The 13,840-nt window shown below is 51.4% G+C and overlaps 2 non-coding genes across 2 annotated transcripts; both read left to right on the plus strand.

The window, feature by feature from the left end:
• Positions 1 to 5,657: 5,657 nt before the first annotated feature.
• Positions 5,658 to 5,853, plus strand: LOC138223451 (U2 spliceosomal RNA). Its single transcript, XR_011181880.1, has one exon. It is a non-coding gene; the product is annotated as a U2 spliceosomal RNA (small nuclear RNA).
• Positions 5,854 to 11,790: 5,937 nt separating this feature from the next.
• Positions 11,791 to 11,985, plus strand: LOC138223435 (U2 spliceosomal RNA). Its single transcript, XR_011181867.1, has one exon. It is a non-coding gene; the product is annotated as a U2 spliceosomal RNA (small nuclear RNA).
• Positions 11,986 to 13,840: the final 1,855 nt, after the last annotated feature.

The following is a 13,840-nucleotide window of genomic DNA, read 5'->3' on the forward strand; positions in this document are numbered from 1 at the left end:
CAAGATGGAGAGGACTTCAAGCAAGAATGCAAGACCAAGGCATACTGTGCGTTTTGTGCTGCGAGTGGAGGCTTCTGACAAGGATTTTGCCAAGAGGGATGCTTTCGAGGATGAAGTCCTTTTCAAGCATTTGTCCTTACAGCCTGAAGAGATCTATTGCCTCCAGGACTTTCCAGGTAAAAAGATTTTTGATTTGTCACTTTACTCTGCTGAACAGTGCACGAAAGTTTGGTCTGTTTTGACTGCTCGCAGACTGGAGGAACCTTTTGTTCATTTTTTCCTTGAACCTTTGTTTGCACGGGAGGCGAGACCCATATGGGTCCATATGAACAACCCTTTTACCCCAGACGCAGACATTGTTAATTTTCTTAAAAGATTTGTTGACGTTCAGGGCACGGGTATCAAGGAGATGGATAGGAAGAGAGTCTGGAACGGGAAAAGGAAATTTCTGGTGCGTTTCAGAGCGGACCCTAGTGCTGAAGATGGGCTCTTGCACCCTCCTGCTAACTTCTCAATTGGAACTTATACAGGTTATCTGTACTACCCTGATCAACCCTTGGCGTGTAGACGATGCAGGCAGAAGGGCCATTATGCTGCTGACTGTGATGTGGAGGTCTGTCGAAGGTGTGATACTGTGGGGCACAGCACCTTCATGTGCAGGGCTGAGCCGAAATGTAATTTGTGCGGGGTCTCTGGGCACATTTACAGGGCGTGCCCAAAGAAAGGTATGAGTTTCGCAGCCGTGGCGGGTGGCACATCGGCAGCAAGTGTTACCTCAGTTCACCAGGCAGAAGATGCAGCAGAGGGCCCGGCACCGGCGTCGCTGGTCCCTGACGCTGGCGAGGAGGTGATGGAACCTGAGGGTGTGGATCAAGGGCAGGAGGTAACGGACCACAGGCAGACGGCAACAGCACTTACCTCAGCAGAGGATCGCAGCGGCGAAGAAGAGACGGAGGCTCCGGTGAGTGCTGAGGAGGTCCTGGGGAGCGCAGAGGAGGAAGGTGGGGTCTCGCTCGCCGCGCTAGAGCATATAAGAGCGTTGGCTGAGGAATCAAGCCTGCCCTCTGCGGAGGAAGTAGGGTCAGACTGGGGGGACAGAGTGGATGAAGAGGAGGCCATGGACACCGTCCAGGCCAGGAAAGTTGTGAAAAGAAAGGCGGAAAATGATGTGCCGCCCTTGGTGAAGAAATCGGGTGTAGATCCCATGGAATACCTTGAGTCGATGGCCACAGATTCGTTGGCCCAGGCCGAATCTACTCCACTAGGGTCGGAGGGCGAGGTAAGTGGTGTGGGTGACCCCCCCCTTACGGCAGAGTCGGGTATGTCCTCAGGCTTTGTCATTCCAGAAACGGAGATGACCCCGACCTCGGCAGAAGCCTCAGAAGAACACATGCAGCCACGCGTCGCCCTGCAGAGAGAAGAACGAGATGTCTTTATATTCGCTGAGGTACCTATGAGGTTCAAGAAGTTCTGTAAATGGGACGAAAAGGCCAGCAAAATAGTCTGGCCTAGGACCTTCAATGAGCAAGGGCTATCTCCGGCAGGGATTGTCGTGCGTTGTGAGCACTCTGGTGAGGAGATTTCAACCCTCGAAGTAAAGGGCCGCAACCAGATAGATGCGACCAATAAGAAGATGTTGTTGGGTGACTTTGTAAAGAAATGGATAAGGGACAAGGGAGAACTGAAGGAGATGTACGAGGTGGGGGTGGAAAGGCGCCCTGACAAAGTGCTGAAGATTCTGGAGGTCCCGCTGCAGTTTTTGGAGGCCTGTGCCTGGAAGAACGGAAACGTGCAGTACCCGCCCCGGCCGTCAAACTTCCGACGTGTGCTGAGGTTGCATGAAGGAGTGTCAGTTGGCTGTACGCGATCAGGAGGTAAAATAGATAAACTATATTTGCAGGGACAAAGGGAGGCGTCAGTGCGTCAAGCCTACATGGAGCTGATGAGCCTTTTTACTGCCCCCTAATGTTGAAAATATTAACTTTAAATATTCGGGGTTTAAGGAACTTAGTAAAGAGGACGGCCTTTTTTTCTTACCTGAAAACCATGGTTTTTGATATTTGTTTGGTGCAGGAAGTCCATCTAAAAGATGAAAGAGACGTCATACAGTTCACTCGTGAGTGGGACAGAGGAGATTCTAGATGGAATATCGGAGGTGTCCACTCCTCGGGAGTTGGAGTTTTATTTGGCAATCGCAATTTTATAGTGGAGAAATGTGTGAATGTAGTGCCTGGGAGAGCCTTATATTTGGATATTTGTTCGGGTGAGAATTGCTTTCGGTGTGTGTGTGTGTATGCCCCGGCAATGATGGCTTTACGGGCAGATTTCTTTAAGGAACTTTATCCTGTTTGCCTTACCAACAAATGGATCATCATGGGAGGAGACTTTAACGTGGACCTCCAAGATAAGAGGGATCCAGGGGCAAAGCAGCTCAATCTTCTTCTAGCACAGTTTGGACTTTACGACTGCGCCTACCGGATCCGAAAGGAGAAAGCAGAGGCCACGTGGAGGAACGCTCAAGGTACTGTGAAGCGCCTTGATTATGTATTCGCCTCACTGGACGTACCTGTGGAGAAGGTGGTGGTGCTGCCGGTAGGTTTTTCTGACCATGCCCTAGTAGAGGCCCATTTTCCACATTTAAGGAACCAGTTTGGGCGTGGGGTGTGGAAGTTAAATACGGAGAACCTAAGAGAAGACGAATATGTCAAGGTAATGAGGTACAAATTGCAAACATGGTGGAAGGAGAGGAATCTGGGGACTCCCCTGATTGATTGGTGGGAACACTTAAAAAAGAAAATTAGAAAGGAGACCAGAATTTATGGCAGAGCAAGGCTCAAGCGTGAGCGGCAGAAGGGCAGGGCGCTGCAGGAAAGATTAAACACCTTGTTTTCCCAGTGTAATAAGGATATGTCAGTGTGCCCTGAAGATATTGCAGCAGCTAAAGCTGAACTGCGCACTTATCACGAGCAAAAGGCAAGGAGTTACCTGTTCAGAGCCCACGTGCAGTTCATACAATCTCACGAAACATGTTCCAGTTTTTTCTTCCGGCAAATTCGTCAGAGACAGAAGCGCAGTGTGATGACTGGCATTCAGACTTCGGAGGGGAAAATAGTTACTAGTAGTGAGGAGATGCTGGAAGTGGTGAGGCACTTTTACCAATGTCTTTTTTCCCTAAAGACGGTGGACGAGGCCATGGGTGCAAAGCTGCTGAGCGGTATTACAGCGCAGGTTCCTGTCAAAGCCCAAGAACAGTTGGAGGCTCCTATAAGCTTGCAGGAACTTGGCGACGCTCTGCTCGGCATGAAGGCTGGTAAGGTACCAGGTAAAGACGGACTACCAGCCGAATTTTATCGGACGTTCTGGGATATCTTAGGGCCAATCTTACTTCAGGTGACGGAGGAAATCTTTCGTAGGAAGGCTATGTGTGAGTCTATGAGGGAGGGAATCCTCACACTGTTGTATAAAAAAGGACCTGCAAAGGACCTTAAGAACTGGAGGCCGCTGCAGATGTTGTGCGTGGACTATAAGCTGATCGCTAAAGTGCTGGTAAACCGCTTGAAGGGGGTCCTAGCTCATGTGATCGGTTGGGACCAAACCTGCGGGGTTCGAGGTCGGCGTGCCAGCTGGACCCTCCAACTAGTACGGGATGTGATAGCGTGGTCCGAGAACAGGAACGTCCCGTTGCTGATCGCCAGCTTGGACCTAGAAAAAGCTTTTGACAATGTCTCACACACCTTTGTCTGGCAAGTGATGGAGAAGATGGGATTCGGCCCTGTCATGCTGGGCTGGTTAAAAATACTGTACTCACAGGTTGGCAGTAGAGTTCTGGTGAACGGGCACCTGGGAGGACTGGTTCTCCAAGAGTCTGGTGTGCGTCAGGGCTGCCCCCTGTCCCCATTACTTTTTGCACTATATATGGAACCTTATGCGCGGGCAGTCCAGAAGGAGCCATCCATTGACGGGATCCTCGTACCTGGGAGTGGAGGAAAAAGAGTTAAGGTGGCATTATATGCTGACGATGTTACCTTATTTCTCAGCTCTTACCTTAGCCTACAGGCGGCCTTGGACGTCTTCGAGAACTTCTCCCTCGCGTCAGGTGCAAAGCTAAACAGGGGGAAAAGTCAGATCAAGTTCTTCGGGCCTTGGAAAGAACAGCTGGGACCAGCGCATGGATTGGACATCTGTCAAGGGCCCCTTAAGATTCTAGGGGTGTTATTCACGGCACAGGATGCTGCTTGGTGCAATTGGTCCCAGAGGCTGGAGAAGGCTAGGCTGCAGCTGACGCACTGGAAGAACAAGCAGCTGTCCTTTGTAGGTAAAGTCCTGATCCTGAAAGTGGTGTTTCTGCCTGTGCTGGTTTATCTAGCATCGGTGTATCCCATGCCTGCGCGCTTCAACAGATATCTGGTAAGGGAGGTTTTTATGTTCATGTGGGGGGGAAAATATGAGTATGTGCGCAGAGTCGATATGTATCGCCCAGTGGAAGAAGGCGGACGGGGAGTTCCCAACTTCCCTGTAAAGCTAAACTGTATATATGTGTCTGGCCTGTGTATAGCTCTGCATTCCCCAGTCTCACATCCCTTTCAGTATTTTGTCAGGTTCTGGCTATCTAGCCACGTGCGCGCCCTGGCTCAGTGGTCCAACAGTTTGCCTCATGGGAACGATCTGCCATGGCACTATCGGCATGCGACACACTGGCTGAAACAGCACCCTGAGCTTAAAGATCACCAGGTCCTGCTTAACCACAGACGGCTCTATTCTGCAGTAACTCAAGCTGAAGAGGCCAGCCTCGTAGGTGGCGTCCCCAACGTGGTCTGGCGGCGAGTCCAGCCCAGAGGGCTACAGCACCATCTAATGGATTTGAACTGGCTATCCGCTTGGGGTCGTTTGGCAGTTCGTGAGGTTTTGTTCAAACATAAGCTGACAAAGCAGCAGGAGTGTCCTAGAGCCGGGTGTCATGCGGTGGAGTCGATCAGCCACGTGTTTTGGGACTGTAATTTTGCTCAGCGGACCTGGAACAAATGTGAAACTTTGTTTAGTAGCCTGTCCTCCACTTTCTGTGTACTTCCTGCAGTTGTGTTATATGGGTTGAAGGTGGGAGGTGGGGCAAACGCTAAGAGCTTTGTGTTATGGTTGCTAGTTAGTTTAATTAAGTTTGAGTTATGGAATTCCAGGAATTTGTTAGTCAAGAGGGGAATTGTTTGTACAGTAGATGGGTTATATAGAAGGCTTTTATGGAATTTGAGAGGGTTGGTAGAAGGGGACATAAAAAGATGGGGTTTTCATGCCGCAAAGGAGAAATGGAAATCCATAGTGGATATCTGGGATTGGAAATAGTCTAGGTCCTTTAATGTTCCTGTAATTTGTAAATAAGACTGTTGGGTGAATTTGGGGGTGGTAGGTAATTTGCATAAGGGGCGGGATTATGTAAATAGGGTTGGGGTTGGAAAGCATGTACTGTGTTTTTCAAGTAAGTTGTTTATTTTATGTACGCATATCTGCTTCATGTTAATTGTGGGTTTGTTTTTGAGCAAGGGAATTGTATTGGGGTGGGTTGTGTCTATATAAGGGATGAGATTATGATACCTTTGATTTAGCTGTGTAATTGTTTTTGTTTTTGATTGTGTTTTTGGACTTATGTATTTGTAGTTTTGGTGTTTCATTTTGTATTTTGTATAATAAAAAAAAAAAAAAAAAAAATCTGTTCTTATCAGTTTAATATCTGATACGTCCCCCATCGGGGGACCACATATTAAACGGATTTTTGGAACAGGGAGCTGGATCAGGAGCTTGCTCCGTCCTCTCCACGCATCGGCCCGGTATTGCAGCGCCTCCGGGAGCGGTGCACCACCTTCTCTCAGCGGTGAAAAGACAGACGTAGCAAGCAAGCAAGCAAGCAAGCAAGCAAGCAAGCAAGCAAGCAAGCAAGCAAGCAAGCAAGCAAGCGAGGTGGACTGGAGCTCCTTCTTCTCGGGTCTCGTCTCTCGTCCATCTGTGTGTCTCTCTCTCCCCCTCCCCCTCCCCGTCTCCGTTCCCGTGCTCCCTCTGTGCACTTTCCCGCGTCTCGACTCTCTGGGCAAGCAGGCCGGCCCCCTTTTCGGCTCCCGTGCGTTTTCCCTCCAAAAAACTTAGTTTTTTCAGCCTTTTCCCAGGGAGGCAGGCGTGGCTTTTGTGTGTGTGTGTGTGTGTCCCCGTCCTCGCAGGCGGGCCCCTTTCGACAGCCGGGCGGTTTCCCTCCAAAAAACTTAGTATATACACCTTTTCTTCCTTTTTTTCCGGCAGGCGGGCAGGCGCGCGCGTCTGTGTGTGTGTGTGTCCCCGTCCCTCCCGAGAGAGCGCTGCCCCTTGCCTCTGCCCGCAGGTGCCGACGGTCCGCTTTCGCTTGCAGCTCGCTCGGCACAGCTGCTGCTGGTGGGAGGGGCCTAAGCTAAGGAGGCCGGCCGGCTGGCGCCCCCCTGCGGCTGCGGTCGTTGTCGGGCCGTTGACAGGAGATCCAAGAGCAGGGCCCCCGCCCGGGACTGGCGGGCAGGCAGGCGAGCAAGCAGGCAGGCAAGAGAGGGGGAGAGCGGAGTCCGGGCGGCCGGCAGCCGCGTGCGGACCGGGCTCCCGAGGCGTCGGCCTGCGCCGCTGCGCGCCAGCCGGACGCCCGCGCGCCCGCCCAAGGCCGGCGTCGGGCATCGCTTCTCGGCCTTTTGGCTGCGATCCCGGTACGTGGCCTGACCGCGGCTGGGGGATACACCAGGAGACCGAGGGAGAAGACAACCAAAGGATTGCGACTGGAGGATTGCGGCTGGAGGACTGTTTACTGGATTTCTGGATTGCGAAGCGGATTGGGCCCGGATTTGGATTTGGATTGCGGATTATTTGGCTGCCAGAGGACGTCTCCCGGTGAGTAGGCTGCTTCGGCAGCCGAAACACCTTTTTCACTATGGCGGCGGATCCTGGAGGAGAGTGGAGGAAAGGGGGTCCCCCTAGTTTAAGACAGACAATACGGTTCCACTGGAAGCCGGGAACGGAAATGCAGGGAAGGGATCAGTTTGAGGAAATGGTGTTGTTTCAAACTTTGAAACTTAGTGCATTCGAGATCCTATGTCTACAAGGGAATAGAACACATGGATATTTTGATTTGTCCCTGAAGGATACTAACCTGCATAGGAAAGTTACGGAAAGGTGTCGTGCCGCAGAGAACGCAGAGGGCTTGAGGGATTATACATGTACGGGACTGGTTAATGATGATGAACGGTGGATAATTTTACATATGCATGATCCTTTTATGTCTGATGTGGACGTTACAACTTTCCTAAGTAGATATGTAGAGGTGTGTGAAGAACCGCGGAGAATAATGGATCGACGCAATGTCTGGGCTGGGAACAGGCAGTACCGGGTTAAACTGCAAGCGGATGGTAGAAGCCCGGATGGCTTTAAGCACCCCCCAGCAACCTTTGCAATTGGATCAAGTCGAGGTTATCTTTATTATCGAGACCAACCCCCTTTTTGCCGCAAATGTCGTGGGTTTGGGCATCGGGACGCGGATTGTGAGGTAACGGAATGCTCGAAATGCCATAGCCGTGATCATTCTACCCGGAACTGTAATATCAAAGAGTGTTCTCTATGTGGGGCAGAGGGACATCTGTATCGTCAATGTAACCGCAGGAATATGGACTACAGCAGAGCACTCCGGGGGGAAATCAGGCTGTTTGGGGAGGACAGCGAAGAGGAGACAGCGACCCCTGCGGAAGAAGGGAAGGGTAGAAAGAGGAAGGATGAAGAGGAGCCGCAAGCGGAGGAGGAAGGCCGGGAGGATAACGGGCAGGAGGGTGAGATTACGGGAGCAGGTGAGGAGAGCGGGAATAGATGGGCTGAGCGTGTTGGAGAGGGACTGGATGCTGCCGGAGAAGGGCCGTCTACAAGACCAGAGGCGATGGAGGTGCAAGACAGAGAGGGGTTTACGGTGGTTAAAAGGAAGAAAAAACATAAACGGCCTCTGACAGGTGAGGGGAAAAGGACCTCCAGTGAAGGGAAGAAGAAAAAGAAGGAGGGGAGAAAACAACAGGGCGAGGTATCAGAAGAGGAGATTACGGAGTTGATGGTGAACACTGGTTCGGATACAAGTGATCAGGAAGAAGTGGAGGATTCTGCAAGTACGTTGCCTCCCGGACAGGGAGAGAGACTAACAGACCTGCATGGCCAGATATCGGTGTTACCCGTATCAGAGGAGGGAAGTCCTTATGCAAATTGCCTAGTGCAGACGCCAATCCAAGAGGAGGAAAGGGCACAGAGCCCAACAGAAATGGAGGAAGGTCGGAGTCTTTATGGTGATGGAAGTGCGGACAGCCTTATTGGGGCACTGAGTTCCTCAGACTCCAATTCGGAAGAGGAGATGGGTGTCAACCCCCCGGACCCACCATGAACCTCTTGGTCGTCACTATTAACGTGAGAGGGCTACGAAATCCGGAGAAAAGAGCTGCGGTGTTTGAAGACTTGGCACGTAGACGGTTTGACATAGGCTTCCTTCAGGAGGTTCATTTGAAAGATCCCGCTGATGTGGGAATCTTCAAAAAAGAGTGGACTCATGGACACTCGTGGTGGAGTGTGGGAGGAGTCAACTCTTCGGGGGTGGGCATTTTGTGTCATGGGTTTGATTTCGTTTGTCAGGAGGTAAATTCTGTGGTTCCGGGGCGGTTGTTAATGATAGACGGAATACGGAAGGGATTGAAATTAAGAATCATTGGTGTTTATGCTCCAGCGGATAGGCGGATGCAGGGGGTTTTCTTAAGGGATCTGGAGCCCTTACTATACACAAATAGGGAGTTAATCATTGGGGGTGATTTTAATATTGATCTGGGTGACACTTTGGGTGAGGGGGTGCATACACTCAAGAATTTGATTGCCAACTTTAAGTTGTTGGATGGGTTTCTCCAGTTTCAGCACTACACTTGGAGTAATGGGAGAGGAAGTTGTCGGAGATTGGATTACATCTTGGTTTCAATTAGAGCGAAAGTTGTTGCCCGGGAAGTTGTCCCGATGTGGTTTTCGGATCACTTACTGCTTTCCGTGGCCTTTGGTGAGGGAGACCCCTGTTTTGCAGTGAATTATTGGAAATTGAATTGTGTGATCTTAGGGGAGAAGAAATATCAGAGGCGAATTGAAAGCGTCTTAAGGGATTATAAAGAGAGGAGGAGATGGTTCACGTCGGCGGTTTGTTGGTGGGAATCGTGCAAGCGAACGATTGCGGTGGTTTCTAGGAACTACTGCAGGGTCAAGCGTCGGTTGGAACATAAGGATTGTGTGAGACTGCAGGAAGAACTGGAAACCTTGTATATAGTGTCCAATCAAGGGGACCCTTTCAACTGGGACAGGGCAGCTCAGATTAAAGCAACCCTTAAGGAGAAATGGTTAAGATGGGGGAGGAACTATCTCTTTAAACTTAAGGGAGCCTTCTTGGAGAGTGATGAGCGGTGTACGCCTCAGTTTTTTAAGGCCGTGAGGAACCGACAGGAAAGAAGCTCCTTTACAAGCATCAGAATGGAAGATGGGAGCATGGCCATCGACCCTCCAAGGATGGTGAGAAGGGCTTCGGATTTTTTTTCATCTCTTTTTTCAGAAAAAGCGGCGGATCTCGACATCCAGGACAGAATGTTGTCTAGAGTACAAAAAGCATCTGTGAGCAGTACAGAATTGGAGGGAACAGTGACGGCGGCGGAAATTAGATCTGCAATGCTCGGGTTAAGGAAGGGAGCAGCACCGGGCATTGACGGCCTGCCGGCTGAATTTTACCGAACATTTTGGAGGCAATTGGAGCCAGTCCTGTTACAGGTTTTTGCTGAGGTATTGGATCAAGGTGAGCTCGGACCTAGTATGAAGATTGGTGTCACAACCTTAATTTTTAAGAAGGGTGATAAGGCCGATTTGAGTAATTGGAGGCCTATCCAGCTCTTGTGTGTAGATTATAAGATCTTGGCCAGAGTGCTGGGTAGGCGACTAAGGGAAGTGATGCCACTTCTAGTAAAGGATGACCAGACATGTGGGGTGGCAGGCCGAAATATTGGTTGGAATCTGCAGTTGACCAGGGACATTATATCCTGGGTCGAAGAACGGAACCTACCACTTATGTTGGTGAGTTTAGATCAGTGCAAAGCTTTCGACCGGGTGAATCATAATGTCTTATGGCGAGTCCTGGAAGCAAAGGGTCTGAGTAGAACATTTGTGGGATGGATTCATACCTTGTACAGAAGGGTGGAGACAAGAGTGTGTGTGAATGGGTGGATGGGAGAGGGGATTCCTGTGCAGTGCGGAGTGCGGCAGGGGTGTCCTTTGTCCCCACTCCTGTATGTTGTATATCTAGAGCTCCTGCTGGACCAAGTGAGAGAAGACACGACGGTGAGGGGGATAACAGTTCCTGGAAGTGGCGGGAAAGTGGCTAAAGTGGCAGCTTATGCCGACGACGTCACTTTGTTCCTTGATTCGGAAGAAGGGTTGGAAAGAGCTCTGAGTATTATCGGCGAATTCTCAGCAGGGACCGGAGCCCAATTGAATAAAGCAAAGAGTACTATCAAATTTTTTGGGGTATGGAAGTACAGACCGGAACGGACGGGGGGTCTTACTGTGGTGTCTGGGCCAGTGAAGACTTTGGGAATCCTTTTTCACAACGCAGATTCTGCTAAGCTGAACTGGGAGGAAAGATTGCGGGAGGTGAATCGCAAGATTGGTTTGTGGCAACATCGAGCGCTTACCTACACAGGTAAGGTCCTGGTCCTGAAAGTGGACATCTTGCCGTTGCTCTTGTATTTGGCGGTAGTATTTCCATTGCCAATGAGGAAAAGGAAGGAAGTAACAAGAATGATCTTTCGATTCATGTGGGGGAAAGGATACGAAAGAATAAAAAGAGCGGATATGTGTAGGCCAGTCGCCGAAGGGGGCAGAGGAGTTCCAAATTTCGTGGTGAAGTTGGACTGTGTGTTTGTGTCAAACTTGTGTGTACTCTTGGCTAATGATCCACCGCACCTCTGCTGCTATTTCGTTCAATTGTGGTTTCTGTCAACAATGCGACATTTGGCGAGATGGAGGAATACTACTCCAAAGGCAGAATCCTTACCTCTGCACTATCGACATGCGGCTCAATGGCTGAAGGCTCACCCGGAGGCCCGTCAAGGTACGATGTCCCTGAACCACAGGTCATTGTATGACATGGTGACGAAGAAGGAGACCGCAGCAATTTTGGGGGTGTCCAATGAAGTATGGCTGCAGACACAACCCGGGGGGTTGGACAATAAGCTAAAAGATCTTAACTGGCTGTGTGTGTGGGAGAGGCTCTCGGTTAGATCAGTCATGTACGCTAGAGGGCTGGCGAAGAAGAGTCAATGCCCGAGAACGGGATGCCCTCAGGAAGAAACAGTCCGGCACGTATTTTGGGAGTGTGGGTTTGTTCAGGCAGTGTGGGAACAATGTGGGAGTGCAATGGCACGGGTTGGCCTGGGGGTTGTGCTGTCTTATAAGTTGCTTATGAGGGGCATACCAAAGGTGGGGAAGTGGGATGATAAGTTCCTTGCCTGGCTAATAGTAAGTCTGGTGAAACTGTATGTGTGGGAGGCTCGTGATGATCTGATTAAACACGGAGTGGAGGTCTCAGCTTTTAGTGTGGTTGCCAAGGTGAAAGCAGACATAGGGAGACGGGTCAGGTGGGATGTGATTAGGTGGGGCTTTGCGGCAGCTAAAGAGAGGTGGAAGGATTTAGTTTTGTGGTGTTAGTGGTGTAGATTGGATGGTGGAGTGAGTGTGTGATTTTTGGGGTTCGTTTTTATAATAAAAAAAAAAAAAAAAAAAAAAAAAAAATCTGTTCTTATCAGTTTAATATCTGATACGTCCCCCATCGGGGGACCACATATTAAACGGATTTTTGGAACAGGGAGCTGGATCAGGAGCTTGCTCCGTCCTCTCCACGCATCGGCCCGGTATTGCAGCGCCTCCGGGAGCGGTGCACCACCTTCTCTCAGCGGTGAAAAGACAGACGTAGCAAGCAAGCAAGCAAGCAAGCAAGCAAGCAAGCAAGCAAGCAAGCAAGCAAGCGAGGTGGACTGGAGCTCCTTCTTCTCGGGTCTCGTCTCTCGTCCATCTGTGTGTCTCTCTCTCCCCCTCCCCCTCCCCGTCTCCGTTCCCGTGCTCCCTCTGTGCACTTTCCCGCGTCTCGACTCTCTGGGCAAGCAGGCCGGCCCCCTTTTCGGCTCCCGTGCGTTTTCCCTCCAAAAAACTTAGTTTTTTCAGCCTTTTCCCAGGGAGGCAGGCGTGGCTTTTGTGTGTGTGTGTGTGTGTCCCCGTCCTCGCAGGCGGGCCCCTTTCGACAGCCGGGCGGTTTCCCTCCAAAAAACTTAGTATATACACCTTTTCTTCCTTTTTTTCCGGCAGGCGGGCAGGCGCGCGCGTCTGTGTGTGTGTGTGTCCCCGTCCCTCCCGAGAGAGCGCTGCCCCTTGCCTCTGCCCGCAGGTGCCGACGGTCCGCTTTCGCTTGCAGCTCGCTCGGCACAGCTGCTGCTGGTGGGAGGGGCCTAAGCTAAGGAGGCCGGCCGGCTGGCGCCCCCCTGCGGCTGCGGTCGTTGTCGGGCCGTTGACAGGAGATCCAAGAGCAGGGCCCCCGCCCGGGACTGGCGGGCAGGCAGGCGAGCAAGCAGGCAGGCAAGAGAGGGGGAGAGCGGAGTCCGGGCGGCCGGCAGCCGCGTGCGGACCGGGCTCCCGAGGCGTCGGCCTGCGCCGCTGCGCGCCAGCCGGACGCCCGCGCGCCCGCCCAAGGCCGGCGTCGGGCATCGCTTCTCGGCCTTTTGGCCAAGATCAGAAGGCGCGTGGCGTGTCCGCGGCTGGAAGACTTACCGGAAGGAGACGAGAAGAGCGGCGGAGGAGAGGAGGCGGGATACCTTACAGCAGGATTTCCAAAGGAGGCACCACCGGACAGAACGAGGAGATCGGAGCAGGACTGCGGCGACCGGGTTTAAGAGCCACCACTGGAATCGCCCTGGGTTGAGCCCAGGGGGTGAAGGTGGGGCTCCCAGATGGCATCGGTGGGTGAGTGGGCTCCGTTTTCAGCGGCCGTGCATCCTCTGTCCCGTGAGGGTCAGATGAGGTGCACGGTGCGCTTCGTGCTAAAGAACAAGGAAGACGCTGGTGAGTGGATGGTAAGGAGGAATTTTGAAAGGAAGATTCTGTTCGATGTACTGGGTATTAAGAAAATTAACATACTTGGAGTGCAAGATTTTCAAGTAAAGAACATCTACGATGTGACTTTGATTACGGATTATGAATGTCAAAGAGTATGGAATATGGCAAATGATTTGAAGGAGACCGACCCCCTGGCTAAGTTTATTATTGAACCTTTATTCGCCCGGGAATTGAGACCCGTGACTGTCCATATGTTTAATCCCCATGTGCCGGAAGCGGACATTGCCATTTTTCTAAAAAGATTTCTCGACATTCAAGGTGAGGGGAAAAAGGTCCTTGATGAAGAAGGAATATGGAACTTTAAAAGAAGGTATATGGCTAGGTTCCGACCCAGCAAGACCTCACTGGGGGGCGTACTGCACCCTCCTGCCACTTTTTACATAGGGCCAAACAGGGGTTACCTTGTTTACTCGGGGCAGCCGAAAACCTGTAGGAAATGTGGACAGGAGGGCCATCTAGTGGTAGACTGTGTCGAGCAGCTCTGTAGACGCTGTGGCCAGATCGGACACTCGGCAGTGTCCTGTCGAGAGGACATGGTGTGTAACCTGTGTGGTGGACAAGGTCACGTTTACAGGGCATGTCCAAAGAAGATTAAGACCTTTGCGTCCGTCGTTGCAGAGGGAGGAGAGGAGCA

The sequence above is a fragment of the Lepisosteus oculatus genome, chromosome 16 (genome assembly GCF_040954835.1).
Source record: "Lepisosteus oculatus isolate fLepOcu1 chromosome 16, fLepOcu1.hap2, whole genome shotgun sequence".
Classification (NCBI taxonomy): Eukaryota; Metazoa; Chordata; class Actinopteri; order Semionotiformes; family Lepisosteidae; genus Lepisosteus; species Lepisosteus oculatus.